We start from the raw sequence: 7,225 nt of genomic DNA on the forward strand, positions 1-7,225 counted from the left end.
TTCTCCGCGTATATCAAGCAAATTTCCATTCTGGTCCGTCAGTTTGAAATTTATCTTCGACAATAATCGATTGTGGCATCGCAGGTAAAACGGATTTACTGGCTCTTTTATTATCAAAAAACCCGGAGATGCGCTAGGTGAAAACGAATATAAGATAAATCCTTGCTGTGCCTGCTCTGACACAGACGAATCCACGTTGTAGCTACCTTCGACGACGTCCGCGTGAAGATAAATCGCGATAACCTCCGTTATATTGACGATACCTGGCGAGATATGCCGCCCTTGCATGGCAGGATCATTATTGTGTTTGAGAATCGATTCCGATTGTATTTTTTTAGTCCACGCGGCATGTAATTTCGGAAATAAATCATCGATGGTGTCAGTGACGGATTTTCTCATTTTATCAACATCATAATCGGGAAATTTGAAATTTGGTAACGTTTCCTCGGTTAATCCAAATACTCTCATGAATTTTTGTTTTTCTCCTGAATTTCTGATCAACTCGAATTTGCTAATAGGAAGAACATAATCGGCAATTGATATATCGTCGATTATCGCCCGAATGAACATACCGTGATAATATTCAACATCATTCGCGAGTTGATTTAAAATCTTCACGCGTTCGATAATTTCGCTACATGAACCTGATTTATTTAAGATGCATTCATGAAAGGATTCCCGCAATAAATTTAATTGTAATTTATGTTCTTGAATAAATTCGTCGAGGGTTTTTCTTACCAAGATACCGTCTATGGGAAATATTGTCCTGTTAATATTGGTAGCGTCGAAGATTTTCACGCCGGGGGGAATTTTAGGAAGAGGCAACCACGAGAGAATTTTGTTGTCCTTAAAAGTAAAAGCGAACACCACCAGGTTAAATTTGTGGTTATTCATGAGGTTGATGGCGCTGTGGATCAGAGGCTTGTGTTTGATATCTCCGTACCATCCTTCGTCGGTGGTAAAATCTGATTTTTTTGGCTCCGGTAGCTCTGGAGGAGCTTCTTCGTGCCAACCTGGAATAATAAAATCAGATTTTTCTGGTTTTGCCAGAGGTGCGATTTCGGGCCAACCTAGAACTGTCCTAATCGATGACTGGTAAATATCAACGATATATGGCGATTTTACCTCGATTATCGACGACAACGTTGGATCGTGCGAGGATATTTTTATTCCTGGAGTAGCATCGCCGGTTATATTTGATATTCTACTGGTAAGTTCCTTATCTAGTTGCTCAATTTCGTAACTGCCTGTTGGTATGCCAACGACGATCCAATCGGGAGTTCGATCGGGACGGTTTTTATTGGCAAAAACAAGCGAATTATTCGATGATAATCTACCAAATGATTTCGACCTAACATTGGGCCAGCTATTATAGACGCGTAACTGTGACAGCGCAATTTCCTTGACGCTAATTGGTGTTGGAAAATCGATACTAAATTCTGGCCTGGTTGAGCTTGCCGATATCAGTGTCGTTATCGGCGGTGTCGTGTTTGTCACGATTTGAGTTAGTTCGGACATTATTGATATTCATTTGTTCAATCTCGGAGTAGATATTTACCATCACAGAAAATTCTAGATCGGATATAACGCCGTCGTTGAGACTCTCAGAAAGCAACGATGATAATTTCGAATACGCCTCGTTGACCTGGGATAGTTTACTCGTGTATAGAGACAATTTTTCATTTGTGCATGAGGATATTTTTTTCGCGATAATATTAAGAACACCAGCGATTGTCGTTGTCGACGAGATTATTATCGTTGCTGCGATCGGCGCGATTGTTGTTACCGCGGATAAGATTATTCCCGCACCGGCGATTATTGCACTTACCGCGTACACGGCGACATCGATGGCAACTAATCTGCGTTGATATTTTTTTATTTTTACCTGATACTCGTCGAGGAGCTTTTTTAGCGAATCCTGCCATGAACGCGCCTGATTGTATCGGTAGTCTGATGCGGTCATTTATTAGTTAATTATCTCAACAATTATCCAGTCGGTTTACCTATCTCAACAACTACAGTTGATTCGGATTGATCATTTTCATATATTGTCGATAAAAATTCGAAAATTGCAAGACAATGCACTGATCCTGTGGTGGTTCTATCTGGTGGTTCTAGAACGAATTCTGTGTTGCTATTTTCTTTTAGCGAAATAATAAAAAATCCAGGGTAAAATTCATGGATCATTTTATTATCTTGTCTTAGTTGTACTTTAAATTTTAATCTAGCGATAAAATATATTCGATATATGCCAGTAATTGGCGCAGGAAGCCAAATGTGTCATTATCGGGTGCCCATAGATAATTACGCACATTTACCACAAATGGTACATGGCAGGAAAGATTTTTTGTTTCTACCTCCTCTGGTATCGAAATACGCGCTAATCTTCCAAGATTCATTGATGATATTTTTGTGTTAATATCGCTAATTTTTGTAGATGCGTCGAGAAGTTTCGTGTTTAAATCTCGAATTTCTCCGCCGTACACTGATGTATCGAATTTTTGACGCGCTAATTCACGTACCACGTTAATTTCATCGTTAATTTTTTTTATTTTCTCGCTAAGATCGTCGTGTGATGTTGCATCGGTCTTTTGGTTAATTTTTGTGGTTGCGTCGAGAAGATTCGCCTCCAATCTTCGAATTTCTGCATTATACAATATTATATCGACCTTTTCATTTGCGGTTTGACGTACCACGTTAATATCAGCGAGAATTTTAGTAATTTCATCGTTGATTTTTTTCACTCTCTCATTGAGATCGTCGATTGATTTTTTATCGATTTTCTGGCCCATCGCGGTATTTATTTTGGTAATATCGGCGAGAATGCCAGCAACATCTCTGCTGATTTTTCCTAACTTATCGTTAAGATCGTCGTGTGTAGCGGAGGAGGTATCGATGAATTTTTTTATATCCTCGTCAATTTTTTTGCTAAGTTTATTTGATGCTTCTTCGAGTTTTCTAAGTTCCCGAGTTAGATTGCTAAATCTTTTTGATACCTTATCCTGAAGATCATCGTGTAATGTCTTATCAGCCTTTAGGAGCAACGCCGCTAGTAATTCGTTATTTTTTTGTTTTATATCCGCGATATCAGTCTTCGGGGGGAACTCCGCGATAATATCGGTAATATCAGCTATAGATTTCAACACTAATTCTGATTGACGAGTAAATTGACTGATATGATCATTATATTCGTCTCGCTTGATTATATCGGTTATTTTCACGTTGCTGGTTTGTAATCTTCCTTCGCGGCTCTGAAAAACAGCAACTTCATCAGGATCCAATTCTGACAGCGATAGAAGATTATTAATATCATCCCTGGTTGCGAATTTTGATAGATCGACGTCGCCTACTTCTGTTTCCTTCTTCCTGTAGATAAATCTACCGTAAATATCAACCATGATATTTATCTATGGCATATTCAAATACGATTCTATGATACGGGTCGGATGATTTTGAAATTGCATCAAGGACATTAATTGACTCTGGACCGCATATCGGTGGATCCGTTAATTTTTGTGTTGGAAGTGTCGAATACCAAATCGGAATATTCAACTTTGAAACGTAACTGACGAATTCTTTTGGTGGTGCTAGTCCGTATGAGTCAAAATAAACAACTTCGCGTGGATTAATCGCGTAGGCGACCCAGTGTGTGCCAGGGCCGGTACTTGAGTCGAGATTTATTATTCCCGTCTCGGTAGGGTTCGGTTTTTCTGGTAGTTGATCCCGCATAAATACGCCTCTGAAAAATTTTATTTTTTTATTTTTTGCTTCGTTGAATAAATCTAAATTTGAGGCTGGTAGGCTAATTTCAGACCGGATCCGTACGGGGGTCGTCTTAGATAAAGGCCGGATCCGTACATGGGAGGTCGTCTTAGATAGAGGCTGCTTCCCTTTTTTTTACCGTATCGCCCTCCCATTACTTTATGCGCTAATTCAGCACCTGCGGCTCCAACCGCACCTAACACTAACGCTTTTGCACCTGCTATTAACGCGGGGATAGCGGCTAACAGAGGGAAAATTCCACCCGTTTTGACCATATCTCTGATGGCACCTATACTAAGATTCACATGAACACCAGAATTTGCTGATTTGGCTTTGGTAAAGCGTTCACGTTGATTCTTAGTTAGCGATAGTTTGTTAGGCCCACCCTGAATTTGATCATTTTTCAGGGTTAATTTCACACCGCATCGCTTTGCTATTGCTGTTTGGAGTTTTTTCATCTGACCCGGGGTCAGAGTTACGCTGACGTGTTCGTACGGCATATTAATAATCGTTTAATCTAAATTTAGAAAATCTAGATTTTTGTCACATTTTCTCGACAGGAGCGTCGATGACTCTCATTCTGCCGCTGATTCCTTCCAGTATCATTGTCCTATCGCTGAGAATAACCGCAAATGCCCTTGCTGCTCCGGCTGTGTTAATTCTGGCTTTGAAATGGATATCAACGACGGATTGTTTTACCAAATCGAGATGTTCCAGGGAAAAGTAGTAGATAGGATAGCGAGTATTAAAATCCAGCTGTGATATTTGCAATCCTGTATCGATATTTTGATCGCGACCCATGAAACTTAGCAAACGATGATATGCGCGGGCCGTCGAGTAATTTTCAAAATCAATCGATATTTCCTCGGATGGTTCTTGTTGGCCGTTTATTCTCAGTGATACGTTTGTTGCTGTGAAATTATCGAATATCATGTGACTGTTAGTTTGAACATTTCTATTTGCGTTTTGAAGAGCAACAAAGATATGTCTAGGTGCCGAGACGCCTTGCTGTGACGCAATTCGCCAGGTAAATATTCCGTTAATATTAACGTCGATAGAGTCGGTCATGGTTGTCAGCCAGGACATAACGGACTTACCACCTTGATTCATAAATGATAATAATTTTTCTTCCTCAAGCATCGATGGAACTATCGCTGGCATCCACAAGGTAAATTTGGTTAGGACCACCTTACCAACATCAGCTGCAGCGCCCACTGATCGCCAGATGGCTCTGTTATTACCTTCGTCATCTCGAATAAAATTTATCGTGTGTTTTGCTCCGTAAATAACTTTCCTGAAATGCCTGCAAAATCCAAAAATGTGAGATAGCGGAATTGCACAGGAGAATTTTCGTTCGTCTCCCTTTATCATAAGTTTTCGCGTGGCAAATCCGAGGTTGTAATTGATATTGGAGCCAACTACCAAGTTTTCGATGGTATCAACAGCAACAGGAGGATCAGCGCGATTGTTAGGTTGTCTGATATTATACGGGGAATCATCGGGATGATTAGAATTGTCTTTGGTGAACATCATACTAGGACCGGCTGACCTGGTAAAATCATCCGAGTATCTAGCTAGGCCTATAATCGTCGTTGCTATATCAACGTTGTTCGTGATTGACTCAATTTCTCTTCCATCGATCATGTAAGTGGCGCTCTTGAATAATGCCATGATACCGTTGTTGACAAGTCCGATATTAAAATTTCCGCCAAAAATGGTATCGTCGGTCCTAATAATTTTCCCAACAACTTCGATATACGCCTCAGATGGAAGAAAATATCTTGTTGTATCGTGAACTTGAATTTCAATGCGACCAATCGCATTTGGTATCACTGCGTCGTACGAAAAATACTGGAAATCTCGCACGGATGTGTCTCTACCTACAGGCTCGTCCATGTCGAACACTTCGTTTGACACTTGTGCGAACATTTATTAATAAGATTTTCATCTAAAACGAAGACCGCTGCCTGAAATGAAGCTTGTATTTGCGACTTCCCTTGCGAGATTTGTGTTAGCAACTTCCTGCGCTAGATCATTTATTTTTTTATTTGCTGCGTCGTTTATAGCTTTACTGATTTCGGGGGGCATTTCGCTGGTGCTAGGTAATTTGACGGGTTGTTTTTTACGCGTTAAATTTGATATTCTACCTCTGACAAAATCGAAGCCTTTAGTTGCCAAATTGCCGATACCAGAGATGACAGTCTCGCCAATCTTTCCTATTGCTTTTGACTCAAATTGCTTAACTGTGGGTCCGATTTTAGGGACTACTCGCGTGACGAGGCTTTTAACGATGTCGCCGAGTCCATTGCCGTGAATATATTTATATACAGGCAATCGAGAGTTAACTATGCGGACCTGTCTAGGTCTGCGCTGATGTTTGTGAACAATCATGTTATTTCAATTGTGTTGTTTTAATCGATGAGTTCATCAATGAGCTCTTTGTAAATGTAGGAGTCGATGACACCGCCGCGGAATAATCGCTGACAAATATCTGAGGCTTCGTTGATTATTTCACGAGAGTTATTTCCGGCTCGTTTTCCTCCGATTAATATTTCGAGGCGAGACACATCGTTAACGACGCTGTCAGGGCAAACGGTATATCCTCTTCCTGTCTTTGGTTCTGATGGTGTTGATGGCTCACTAAACCACACCGACGCCACATCTTCCTCTTCTTCTTCTTCTTTTTGCATTATTTTTCCCATAAAATTTTGGTAACCCGGGTCATCAAGATTGACGGATTGTTTCTTTGAAGCAAAATATACCGCGGGGATCCAATTTCCTTTAGTAAATTTATCAACGCGTCCAGATTTCAAATATTTGTCTCTTTCACTGAAGCCAATTCTGGCAATGTTGATTAAATTATCCTCATCTTTGTTGAAATAATCGATGGAACTTTTTTCAAAATGTTCGTGAGGAAAAGTTCCTGAGATATTGGTTCCTTTCTGTATTGGGGAAAGTACCTGAGATGTATCGGCGGATGTTATTTGGGGTATTTCCTCTGTTTTCAAAGATTGTGGCGTCACCGGAGATTTAGGTTTTCCTTTTCCCCGAGGTCGACTCATATTATACAAAAATCTCCCTTGCGCAGATTTATAAAATCGATTATAAACCGGGTCACCCCCACTTACCTTGGGTAAATTAACTCTAGCTCGGTATATATTTTTGTCCCAAATATCTCGCGATTTAATTTTTTTTAATCCATCCTTCGTTAAAAATTTCGCCCTAACGTTAAAAGAATCTTCAGCAAATGCACCAAGTTCATCAATATTATCACCAGATAACTTGAATTGTTTTTCCATTGTATTCCAACCATCATCAGTAAACTTATCTTTTATTACTTCCCAAGGTTCTCTATCGCTTTTCTCATCCTTTTCTTCTTCTTCTTCTTCTTCTTCTTCTTCTTCTTCTTCTTGCTGTGGCTGTTCTTGAGGCAATTGTGCTTGTTCTTGTGCTTGCTGCAATT

The sequence above is a fragment of the Sinohyriopsis cumingii genome, chromosome 3 (assembly GCF_028554795.1).
Source record: "Sinohyriopsis cumingii isolate HCF-2022 chromosome 3, ASM2855479v2, whole genome shotgun sequence".
NCBI classification, from domain to species: Eukaryota; Metazoa; Mollusca; class Bivalvia; order Unionida; family Unionidae; genus Sinohyriopsis; species Sinohyriopsis cumingii.